The sequence below is a fragment of the Mastigoproctus giganteus genome, chromosome 10, assembly GCF_048544385.1.
Source record: "Mastigoproctus giganteus isolate SK-2022 chromosome 10, ASM4854438v1, whole genome shotgun sequence".
Lineage (NCBI taxonomy): Eukaryota > Metazoa > Arthropoda > Arachnida > Uropygi > Thelyphonidae > Mastigoproctus > Mastigoproctus giganteus.
Window position 1 is genome coordinate 17,176,555 of NC_143584.1, and position 13,818 is coordinate 17,190,372.

The window sequence follows — 13,818 nt, forward strand, 5'->3', positions numbered from 1 at the left end:
ATGTCAAGTGACATTTTATTATCGCGAAGAAACGTGCATTTTTGTAACTTGAACTTTTAAATTTATTGGATTTATCATTTGTTTTCAGCCGCCATATTTGTTCTGTGTCACTTGAAATCCATCGGGCTAGGAGATGGGGAACGTAGTGAGTGGGCGGAGTCACAATCCGTCAATCATTTCTTCCCCCCCCCTCTCCTCGCAGCCATTTTGAAAGGGGTTCCGTTTCTGAATCTCTACCGTTATCAATATTAACTTAATCTTCGGTTACTGTTAAAACTAAATTAACATCTTCAAACATTAATCCATGTACTACATTAGGTTTAAGTCTCGTCGTCTCTTTCCTTCTCTTTAGGACGAAAAAAAAAAAAAAAAAACGTTGTCAACTTTACACGCGCTGAGACTTCAGCGCTAGCAACCGCAGCGGTAAAAAGGCGAAACATCACTATTTCCATAAAGCAAATTCGCTCTTTATTCCTTTATGAAGGGAAAATTAACTAGTTACATTAAAATAAACGCAAAACAAAATTAAAACTAACCTCCAAACCTTAAAGTTATTATTATTTTTTTTTTTTCGTTTTACTCAAATTTCTCTTCTTAAGTTCCTATTCACAAGGTACTTAGAGAAGTTTTTCTTACAAATACAAAAATGAAAGTTTTCACGATAGTGTGATTATTTTTCTCAATCCATCTCTTCTTAATTAATTTTCATCCCAGAAATATCTTAACATTTGTGAAATTATGCTGTCTTCCATACAATATAATATTCGCATCTGTGTGCACCGTTTTATCAAAATGGTTAGAAGCATACAACCCAGTAGTATATTAACAAGAAGCCTTTCATGGAAATACATTTTATTTATTTTATATTGATTTCCTGTTTTCCTTTGTCTATTAAAAATAATTTCAAAGCTGCCATCAGCTCTTCCTCGTATAAAACAATCTAAACAATTCAGCAAAATCAATAATATTATGAATGGAAAGAGAGCTATGGCATCAACGCCCGGCTAGCTCAGTCGGTAGAGCACGAGACTCTTAATCTCGGGGTCGTGGGTTCGAGCCCCACGTTGGGCGAAAATACATTTTTCTTTTCTTTCATTTAAAAATTTCCTTTTACCTTGCACACTGTATTTAAAAACCAAAATTGTATTGGCACATTTTCACTTAAACTGTCCTAATCAAATTTATTTACATGCCTTAGTGTGTAAAAACAAAAATAAAGTTACACAGCTCCAAATCAGAGACTTGGAATACAAATTTCATCAGGTAAAAAACGGCAAAAGTACATAAATTAAAAAAAAAAAAAATTTAAAGGCTCAGGTAAAGTGGTGAGATTGGATATTTCAGTTGCCTCTTGAAGTGTCCAGGGGTATCAAATATCTCCAAGTTTGCTTTGTTAATTGATCTTGCAGTCCTGTTGTAGTAGTTGCAATATTCATAATTAGTTCTTGAATAGGATGGTTTTAGCTAATTTGTGGGACGAGGTGAGGGCAAGTGCAAGTGGTATATATTCTTTAGCCGAGTGGTTATGAGCGCAGTAGTACACGCTCTTTGAGTAAACCGCGGTTCAAGCCCTTGACTACTAAATACGGTCGATCTGCCAACCAGCGTGGCAGACTATGGTTCAATTGGACCACAGTAGCCTATAATAGTCTAGACCAGAAGCTTCCTCAACATGAATTGTTGAGGAGGTTTCCATCCTACAGTGGGTTGATAATGGCTGCAATTTACCTTTTTTTTTGTATGTACTCTTTACCAGAGCCGGATTTACATATTAGCTGAACGAGCTCTTAGGGTCTTACATTACAAGGACCTCGCTCCATCTTAAACTCCTTTTTTAATATTGTCACAGGTGAACTGCAAGACAGAAGGCCTCGTACATGTTATAGCTTAGGGTCACACAAGTTTAAATCCGGCCCTGCTCTTTACAAATTGAATAATAGTAATAAGACACCTTTGTGATCAACAAAAGTTGAGTCAGTAGGTGAGCCCTAACTTTGTTAACACTTCTAATAACAGATGGCGCCACAATATACAGTACTGTCTGGCCAAAACATCCTTTTATGGTAATACTGTACTAATAAATGTGAATTGTACTGCACTTTCCATTTAATTCAGACGTCTAAATTTGTCTAAATATAAGTTTTAAAACTTGCTACCTCCTTACATTTTCTACGTAGTTGTAAGTTTTAAAATTAAAAAAATAATAATATTTAATATTATTATTAAATATTAAATGAACATTAAACAATATATATATATATATATATTTTTTTTTTTTTTTCATATAGAAATCACTTACAGATAATTTGAAAGATAATTGGATATAACAGATTGGACAATTACGAATTAATAAAAAAGTGTTAAATAATCTGATCAACCATATTTGATATTTCAGTTATCAGTGACAATTTATTGTGCAATATTTTATTTCTTTTGTTTTAAATTAATTCTGGGGGTTTCAGTATGTAGTTATTATGAAATAGGGTATATATGAATGTTGTAATTTCGTGGTAGGCATTTTGCAACATCATGGACAAGTGACGCACTTTTAGTTTACTGGATTACAAGCATAAATAACAGACTACTACCTTGTTTACCATCCCCTTTCTTAAAATATATCATAAACTATAAAAAACAAACTCTTGCATTACTATAAGCTAGTATCAACAAGCGAACTACGTATCATTTCACTGAACCGTTAAAAAAGTTCAATGAAAGTAGAATTCCAAACATCAACAAACACTCTTCTAAGCAGTAATTAAAAAAAAAAGCGTATACCAGGAAAAATTGCAAACACGACTTATGTATAAAGCATTTGAAAAACAGGATGTTAATAGCCTTAAAAAATGAACAGAAACAATTCCTATTTTGGTTTTGCCACCTGATAGTACTAAACAAAAGCAGTTAAATTTTCTAAATGGAACTTTTATAGCGGAATATTTCCAAATATCATTTGGAGTGGATGTCTTAATATGACTTTTTCTGATTTTTTTTCCCCTTTTTGTAAGGTAGTTGGACTTATGTCAAAATTATCTTAAAAACCATTAGTAAAGTACACTGTCTCGAACTCTGCTATATAAAGCGAGCTCCTTCACTCTAAAAATATACCTGCGAGTTGAGTGATGCGGTCGTTGACGGAAGTATGCTACAGAGACAAAGTGTTAAACTGCTTCCTTCTTCCAATGTTTCTTTCGTGTGTCTCTTGTTGACAGCGAACATGAAATTTTAAAACAATTCTCGCTGACGATTTTTTTCCCAACCTGACCTAAACTGTTGGGGATACGTTTGAAGCCAGAAACCAAGTTTAAAAATAGTCATCATTTAATCAAGAGAACCATCCCGCAATTAACAACAACTAAAACATTCTATTGATTTGATTTTATTTGTTTTTTTTTTATGGCCCTAAAACAAGGTTATAGTGCGCCATGACAAAGTTAAAATAAAAAGGTGAGGAGTTTGGTAACCTTTAAAAAGGTTACCTCGTCAAAAGTTCATATATATAGACATAAATAAAATTCAGTATAATAATAAAAATAAATCTGATGTTTCGAATGTGTACGTATATATTACTCGATTTTAAAAATTTAAAAACTGCTGACACATTGTCATTTAAAATCTAACTGTGTAGTTAGATTTTAAATGACAAATGGGTAAAAGCGGTAAAACGAGCATTTTTAAAACTGGTACAATCGGATAAAATATGTTTAACAGTTAAAATGGTGTCCCATTGCTCGCACATACGAGGGTCATCAGCAGAAAGGAGTGCGTCAGATGACTGTGTCCTATGCGTAGCCGAGCAAGAACAACTTCCGCTTTACGATCCCTGCGTTTACTACATGAAAAAAAAAAAAAAAAAATGCCCATGTAAAGATTACTGGTGTGGACTGAGTGTGGTGAGTTTTTGAAGAAGATCAACGATTAATCTGAATGCTTTATCCAGAAAGAAGATTTGCAGAGGGTTTTGATGAATAGCCCCAGTTAAAGATTTGATAGCAATATTCTCTAGTGAGATGCATTTGAAATTTGGACAAAATTTGCCACTCCTCTGAAAAAAATAACCCCGAGAGTAAATCAGAAAGGCTACATTTTGTATTCGAAATAAGCACTATTTGTAATATGCTTATATCCAGTGAGGTAGGAAGCTAGGGTACAGCATAGGAAAAATGGAGTCTTCTTGTAAAGGTCCACAAATTTCATAAAGTGGCGTTGCTACTAATCAGTCATTATCCTGCAGAACACATCCGCCTTAGCTCATCACGTTGTAAAGTTTCCTCCATACAGTTTTGGAATAATTTTTCATAACGTCAAGTGTACTCCTGCCACTCCTGCAGTAAATCAATTTGAATAGGTCCTCTGGCATCCCAAAAAATGGTAGCGAATAATGTGGAAAAATATACTGACGCCACATAGCATTAATTGCTTTGGGAACAAAATAAACATAAAACAATAAGACTAAACAATGGTGTTTGTGCTTCTGTGCATAGTTCGTTTGAACAGGTTATGACCTCAGCTTTCAGGAGTTTTTGTTATGACGAGATTGCATTAAATGTCCGGCTAGCTCAGTCGGTAGAACACGAAACTCTTAATCTCGGGGTCGTGCGTTAGAAACCCACGTTGGGCGAAAATTAATTTTTGACCTCAGGGGCTCACATCTGGTGAGTATGGGCTTGGCACACCCAGGACCTTGAGCTGGATATCATCATTCTCTTTCTTGGTGATTCCTTTCTACTTCTCTCTCTTTCTTTCCTTCTTTCAGGGTAACTGAGAAATTTTTTTTGGCTGGTGCAGCATAAGCCTCAGGCTTCCTTGCACCGTATGGCTAATAATAATAATAAACAAATATTTATTTCGAGGCTTCTATATGGATATTCGGATGCCTCACACAATGTATCTATCCTCCTCTGCTGTGTGATTCTGAAGATGTCTAGTCCAGAACAATGGATATCACATATCGCACAATTGAAAAGATTCCAGTTCGAACCAAATTCGAGTTCCGGTTGGATGAGTTAACCCGACGAAGGCATTGGCTAAAGTTTTTTTCTTTTTTATCCTGGAAACAGACAAACCAACCGTAGAATGCACAGCGCTAGAGACTCATGGACTTAACAGCTTTGGCGTTAATTCAAATCAGTCTCAACCCATCAGTTAACGATGACAAATACTGAAATTTTGTTTTGCTATGTCATTGCATAATAACTGTCATTTCAATAAATATTTACTTCATGTCAGTGGAATAGAATAAACGTAAAACTGCTGAACTGTAAACAAATTTTCAAATAGATGCATTTTCAACGTGCGACTTGAATTAATAATAATATTATTATTATTAGCCATAAGGTGCAAGGAAGCCTGGGGCTTATGCTGCACCAGCCAAAAAAAAAAATTCCCGAGTTACCCTGTGAGACAGAGAGAGTGTGTCAGAAATAGAAGGAATCGCCAAGAAAGAGAAGAATGATGATATCCAGCTCAGGACCCTGGGTGTGCCAAACCCATACTCACCAGATGTGAGCCCCTGGGGTTACTCATTTTACATATTTTCTTTTATTTGTTAAACACTACGTAAGTGCCTCTCCAGACAGTCTCAGGAAACATATAAAACAATCCTAAAATACAATTATTTGTCTAAAATATTATTTGAGATAAGCACGTTGTGTTTCATCAAATTTTCATACTTATCATGCAGCACTCTCATAAATACAGTAGCAATTGTCAAAACAAAACTGTAGTGGCTAGAACTAAAGGCAGATAACAGTATAATCTTAGTATCTTAAAATCCTGGATTACACCTTCTGATTACCCCAAACAACGCTGGAACGTGTCTAATCTACAGCCACTAATCATCACAGAATTGATCTCTAACTTTGGTGATATGACTACTGATCATTATCATACATTTTTGATCAACTGTTTTTTTTATTTTTTTGCATGAAAAACATTATAATAATTCATTTTTTTTAATATTCTGAAGTTTTTTTTTATTAAACTGGATTAATTTGATCTTTTTTTATATTAAAAATGTCTAAACTTTTATTTCATGCAGTTTACACAATGAGCCATAGCAGTGTGATCATGTATTATGCAAATGTTGTTATAGGATTCGGGCACATCAATGACTTAGAAACCGCATTTCGGTGAATATATTAAGTCTGTAAATTGCGTGAGTTGTGTGGTCAATTTGCTACTTGCTGGACGATAAATCCGAGTTTCCGGGAGAAAAAAACCATTCAGACCTCGCCTGAGACCGACTAACTCAGAAACTCTAAAAAAAAAATTCATAAAAACCTTTTATGGATTCGAACCCGGGCGCTTTCCACCCGGTGATAGTATGGTTACTCTGTGTATTTCTTACAAAAAAATGTAGTCCAGGTCAACTTGAATTACCCTCCTAATTTCGATATTTCGTTTTAAGTCAAATATTTTGAACTGCTATCAAAACAGATTGACTCCTTGGACTGCCCAAAATATTAAACAATCATCGATATACCGATATGCGAACTTCTTGTTGAACCTCTTTGATTAGACCGGGGTTCAAGCCCCTGACTACTAAATACGGTTGATCTGCCAATCCACACTGCACCACCGTGGCAGATTACTGTCCATTTCCCTCGACATGAATTGTTGAGGAGGCTTCCATCCTGCACGGATTGATAACGGCTGCTGCTTTAAGTAATATTCTGCTGGTAGAAACATGTAATGGGGTCCTACGAATCCCATTACACGCCGTTTACGGACGCCTATGACTGCTGACGACAGCGTACGAAGCTATTGATCCAGAATACTCGATCTTTGCATTGTTGAAATCTGAAAATATGAACTCAACTATTATCAGTTTGTTAGTAATAAATATAAACTCCAAAGAGTCAACCTAAAACATAAAGTAAAGTAAAATATAAATAAACTCATTGTAAAAGCGACCGTTAGCCTCGTGGTGGGGACGGGCTATCACACCACACCACGAGGAGGTTGGCCTCTACTACCTAATGCTGCTTCTACGCCGATTTACATTTCTCACAAACCAACAACAAAACTGGTTATAAAACTTCTGACAATCAAGGAGTTCAGGTAAAATGTCTTCATAAAAGGAGTTCGACAAGGAGACACAATATCTCCGAAGTTGTTCACTGTCCATTTCCCCCAACATGAATTGTTGAGGAGGCTTCCATCCTGCATGGAAGCTTTCAGACAAATTTCCATCCTTGAGGAAGCTTTCAGAAGATTAGACTGGTCGCAGAAAGGAGTCAATGTGCATGGAGAGTACCTAAACCATTTACGATTTGCAGATGACATTGTGATCATAAGCCACGATCCCAAAGAATTAGAGGAAAATCTTAATCAGTTATGCAGAGTTAGTAAGGATTTCGGACTAAAGATGAATATGGCAAAAACAAAAGTAATGATGAACAAGTATGCCACAGAAAGGGATATAACCATTGAAGGAGCAGTAATTGAAAAGGTAGATTCATATACTTATCTGGGACAAGTCATTAGCAGTAATAATGATAAATGGCTGGAAGTCAAGAGAAGGATAAATTTTGGATGGATAGCATTCAAGAAATACAGTCACGTACTAAAGAGCAATATCCCCATTTGTCTGAAACGTAAAGTGATGAACCAATGTAATCTCCCCACCATGACTTATGGAAGTGAAACTTGGGCACTCAACCAAAGAATGAAAGAGAAGCCGAGAACTACACAGCGAAGAATGGAACGAATATTAGGAATCAGACTGTTAGATAAGAAGAGAAACACATGGATTAGGGCAGCAAACTCAAGTAAAGGATATTCTTATCAAAACTAAAGAACTACAATGGTCTTGGGCAGGACACATAGCTCGAAGACATAATGACAGATGGACGAAGAAAATAACAAAATGATACACAAAAGGAGCTGAAAGAAAATCTGGAAGACAATGACAGAAATGGACAGAAGAAATTCACGAGTTCGTGGGTAGTAAATGGATGGCCATTGCCTAAAACAGAAGGAACTGGAAAGTTGCTAGAGAGGTCTTCATCCTGTAGTGGATTGAAAATGGCTGATTATGATGATGATGATGATGATATCTTCATAGAGAGCTAGAGCCCATCTCTCAAGCTGAACCTTTAAATCTGCGTACATTGTACAAAATAGCATAACATGGATACCGGTCTATGGCTCACCGCACGAGCACAAATCTGAAGGGACTAAGCCCAATTGAAAACAACATAGACCTCAAGCCACGTACGGTGAGGATGCAATAGGTGTTAGCGCATGTTCGTGTTTGCTTACTATGGGTTATGTTGTTCATCTGACCGCTTAGCCTAGGGTCAGTGGAGCATCATAGACTGCTAGTTACCGTAACAGGCACGAGGAGCCGGACCAGGCCAGTAGGAAGAGAATTCTGGCTGACTGGCCTGAGATTTTATGGGTGGACCCATAAAAAAAATTTAAAAAAAAAAAAAAAAAAATATATATATATATATATATTATCCCACACTTCGAATGAGTAGAGGTCCCACGCTAGGCAAGAGCCCAGTGGCACCAATTAAATCTTCCTCAGCCAAAGGCAATTTGTGGGCAGTGAGCAGTGTCCCTAGATGAGTTGGGGATTGGGTAATCTTCTCAGGGAATGAGTGCAGACACAGAGATTATTTTGTTTGATTCCATTCAGAAAATATCCAGTCAATTTTAAGAGGTCCTGTAAGTAGGGGTTTGAGGTCCATTATAAGATGGGGAGATACACTGTATAGCTTGCTGTAGGTGGGCTTGACGGTTTCAAATAGCAAGAACACACAGTGCTTCCGTGTCTACTGTTCGACAAGTTCGGATAATGCCCAGAAGAGCGAACCTCTGCGCTGAAAGAAGATGCTTTCTCTCGGCGGAGTTTCTCTGCGCTGAGAGAAAGCACCTTCTCCTGCCGCATAAGTCATGATCTGGGCAAGGATAAAGAGTTTCAGGGCTCTCAATTATGCCCTAATCAGTGCAGTAACTCTTCAGAGCTAGCTGTAGTCTTTGGACCTTCTCTCCAATGTAGTGTACATGAGCAATAAAACAACCGCTCCACTAGGTATACACCGAGATACATTATTCGCCTGACCGTCCTCAGTGAGAACGATCCAACAGGAACAACGGTTAGTGATTACAAAATTACAAGGATTGTTTAAAGATGACTTGACAGGATCTCGACGGTTCCAATGGAGAACCTGAGAGGTCATTAGAGACAGATATCAGAAAATGAAAAACAGCCACGATATATATGAGAAATTGAAACAAGTTATAAATTAACAACACCATGATATATTTAAGCATTTGGAAAAATTAGTGCCAAGTTGGAGGTCGAATACTCTATATTCCCTAATATTTCGACATCACAGTTTATAATTTATCTTCATATTCTTATTCTGAACCTTGCTCGTGAAACTAGCTCTAGAAATATTTTGCGAGTGTAGGAAAGGAAATACATAAAATGTATCACATTAAAGAGTAGAATTACCAGTACAAAAATATTAGAATTAATTTTTTCCTCTTTGGGATAAAAATCTTTCATGAAGCACCCCAGTGTAGCTCCATTCGTGTATACACGTGCATGTGTGACGGAATTACATACCTAACGCTTTCCTTCTATTGACATAACGCTTTGACCAATTTAGTCAGTGATGCATCATAATTTTCTCAAAGTATCATATTAAATGATCCCATTTTGGTAATTTCAGATGGAGTTTTTCTAAGTTTCAAGACACTCCTACCTCTTTTTATGTGGGATCGTGTTTCTAATCATCAGAACAACTACTGTTCCAAATTAGCATGCCACTCTGCACTCTGCTATTTTTTCCATATTTTCCTTTAATATTTTAATTAAATTTGATATATAAATTACTGAAGGATTAAGCAAGAGTGTTCTACAATAACTTCATACGCCTTCTAACATCTTAAATTGGTAGTTTGAATAATAATTTTCAACCTTAATTCTAATTAATTTTATTTTAATAAATTTTAAATGTTTTAACTGTCCAATAGTTGCTAAAATATTTGTTTAACTTACATATAAACTTAAGTTTCCAAAAATAGACTTGTGAGATCATTACTTGGACATGTCGTAGTAACCTTTGTGGTTATGATCCGATCCACGGGACATTTACAGTGAATGTAACTGTAAGGAAGGTTCTAGGTAAGGTTATATTCTGATAGAGGTTTTTCATTAGTTGTAGTAGGGATTTTAGGGGCATCAGGGAGTAAAGCCATATTGCTCCTTGTATATTGTCTGTAAACTGCATGTGTTCTGAGCTAGCTCGATTTTCTGTTTTGCTGGAAGAAAAACTTCTAACTAAGATGTTAGAAGGCGTAGAAAAACAACAATTCCGGGAGAAAACACCATGCTACCCTCGCCTGAGACCAATTAACTTAGCTACGTGGTGAAAAGTCCCATAGCACTTCTTCCCAAAGGACCATACTGCTATCAACAACGCGCGCCTGCAGCACGGTAAGTACCCCAGCTTTGCAGGTACTTGCTGGAGCGCTCCCTCTGGACCTGGAAGCAGTTCAGGCGGGGCTACTGTTTTTGCTGGCCAGGGGTGTGGCCGCTACCCACCAAGGATACACGACAGACCCGGCTGGCAACCTAAAACACGAAAAAAATAGGCTACAGACCCACCTCCTAGATCTTTGGCAGAGAAGATGGACAGAGACTACAAAAGGCGAAGTAACAAAAAGATTTCTACCAGACCTCCAGAAAATATACCCAAAGCAGCCACCGTGGTACTTCCCAGGGTACCATATGACAACGCTATTAACCGGACACGGACCCTACAAGGAGAAGCTGTTTGGCTTCCGACTCGTTGAGGATCCCAACTGCATATGTGGGGAAAGTGAAAGCTGGAGCCACATAGTCTATGATTGTCAACACTATGAAGACCTCAGAGGGCTACTAATAACAAGGTTAAGATACTTCCCAAAAGGACTGGAGCACCACTTCCTGGACACTGAAGATGAATATAGGGCACTCTCCCAGTATGCGCAAGACTTATTCACCAGGAGAAAAACACTAATAGCTATCTACAGCAACGTACACAGAGATTGACAAAAATCGGCGCCAAATGTGACAAAAAAAAAAACTGAAACCCTGCAGAGAACCAGTACTTGGACAAGAAGAGTGCTGATCACACGGAAGAGAAAAGCAAGGACGGGGGAATGCAGCACAGACAGTAGAGAACAGACTAAACGCAGCACAGTTGCAAACAGCTTGATGGCGATCTGAAGAGGACACCCTCGCCCTCTTCACCTATTATTCCCACTTCCTTGGGGGGAGGGGACATTTTTTGTTCCTTCTCCTCCACCTCCAAACTTCTACTCTGGTGGGGCATGGGCATGCCCCACTGAAAACTGGGGCTATCTACTCTATTGGCCCCATATTTCTGTCTTTTCCCCCCAATCTTCAGTCTCCCTCCCCTCTCTACCTTCATCATAGCGAAAGCCCCACACGTCAAAAACTTAATATGATAAAATTACCTTACGCCCAAAACTCGGCCTAGCAAACCAAAGCGACATTACCCCAGCGCAGATTTTTTATTTACTTATATATATATATATATTTTTTTTTTATTTGTTTTTTATTATTATTATTTTTTTTTATTTTATTTATTTTATTTTTTTTAAGGTCCTAGCCGCCGAAATCCCAGGAAATTAAGCGGCAGGACCTGCCAGAGTGAATCTACAGCTACTGGGTTCCTGGTCTGCCTCCACGGGGCGTAAGTGGGACAACGTTGGGCCTCAATAGGGGTCCAACGGCTAAATGACCAGATGAACAACGGTACAGAACACAACACATGAACAATTCCCACACACTTTTAAATCTCTGGCATTTCCCAGTGAACTGGTTCACCACAATGAAAGCAACGCGTAAGACAACAACACACACTTACACTTACACTTACACTTAGCACTTCTTCCCATCATCGATGGGACTCGAAATCAGGTCTCTTCCACCCGGTGTGGAGAATGCGGCGACCCTACCAACAATTGCTGAAGGACATAAAGAAAAGAAAAACTGCGTATCTTGGACACCTGATGAGGAATAACAATTATGCAATTCCACGGCTAATAGGTGGCAGGACCTGCCAGAGTACTTAAAATCTACTGGGTGCCTGACCTATCTCCTCGTGGCAAAGTATGGGATCCACCGTCCCTAGTGGACGGTGGATCCCACTAGGGACCCACCGTCCACTCCCCACACACACTTTTAAATCTCTGGGCTCCACAGAGTACTGTGATACACAAACAGAGAATACAACGAGGAGATGGGGAAACCCTTAGTGCTAAAGTCAGCTGTCTGACTAGGGGTTCCCCCTAGTCAGACAGCTAACAGACTTTACACGTCCACGGCTGATTATTGAGGGGAGAGTGGAAAGAAGAAGGAAGCCTGGGAGAAGACGTATATCGTGGCTCGATAACATTAAGAATTGGACAGGACTGAACACCGAGCAGCTGTTCAGAGCTACCAGAGACAGAGACATTTGCCGTGGTGGTCGCCGACCTCCATTAGGAGATGGCACACAGAGAAGACCAACGAAGCGTTTCATGGAATAAGAAGATTCCATGAAACGCTTCGAAACAATAACATTTGAATTTTGTTTAGGACTTTATCTTTATAGTTTCATGTATTGCATTGATACCTAGTGATATCAATGCAATATATGATTGATACCACTAGGTATTGAGTTTCTCAATTCATGATAACTTCTTTGGGGATTTCTGCTGTCATTAAAGTTGCTATAATCAACAATTTTTTTTTTTTTTTTTGTAATTAAAATAAAATATGGGTTTTGAAATAATTAAAAAACGATGGGTACTTTCATTTCACTTCTTAAGACCTCGCAATAGTAACAAATACGCTTAGTTAATTGTAATTTTCATAAGTGCCAAATGAAAAACAAAATTAATTGGAGCTGTGTTGTTTTTAACAGGCAACATTAACAGATTCTCTGGTAAAAAAAAAAAAAGAACTCTTTGGAGAGTCTGAAAAAAGTTTAATGATGATTAATCTTTAAAGGGGTAAGAAAAAGTATTCAAACACAGAAGTGAATCTGATACTCGTAATGCTATCTAAGCTAAAGTAAATGTTGGTGTTTCTTTTTATTTTGAGCAAGGCGTACATTCTACGATATCAGTTAAGCCAGCTTGTCTTCGCTTTCTACAAAAGCCATCTTTTTCAGTTGTCGTTTAAATGCGAACAATGTAAACTGTGCTGTTGTTTGCCAACAAACACAATGGGACCATTCACGAAGGACCCCACTTACCGTGTTCCAGAAAGGGAACTCTCCTGACCTGTTCTTCCCTATACACGTTTGACTTGGCTTATATATCAATTTTTTTTTTGTTTCGGTATTTTTCAACTTACGTCGATAAAGATCCCAATCTACTCGTACCCTGATGCTTACGATTTGTGTTACTGGGTTGCAGTTATGGTCTAATTGGTGTCCCAAAGTGGTACATTAGACGTGAAAGTATTTACAACGGATTAATTTACAGTCTTACCTTCCCCCTGCTCTTCTGTTTTGTTTTATTTGCAATTATTAAGCAAATATTTGTGTTGTTTTATGTTATATACTGATTTCGTTCAGCCAAACTTTAACGAATTTCTTCAATTATACCTCAGTTTATATAAAATACGCTAAAAGGAGACAAAGGTATGGAAGAAAGTCAAAAATATATAATGACAGCGTTGCTACAGATGGGAAGGACTATCTGAGGACTGTTCCGAAAATAATATAAATGTCTTGATACAAAATCTTATCAGACATCAAAGCATTTTCACTCTAAGAACGCTTTCCCAATATTGAGTGAACT

At 37.7% G+C, this 13,818-nt stretch overlaps 1 non-coding gene across 1 annotated transcript; it reads left to right on the forward strand.

The window, feature by feature from the left end:
• Positions 1-998: 998 nt before the first annotated feature.
• TRNAK-CUU (transfer RNA lysine (anticodon CUU)) lies at positions 999-1,071 on the forward strand. Its single transcript has one exon. It is a non-coding gene; the product is annotated as a tRNA-Lys (tRNA).
• The last annotated feature ends 12,747 nt before the right edge of the window (positions 1,072-13,818 follow it).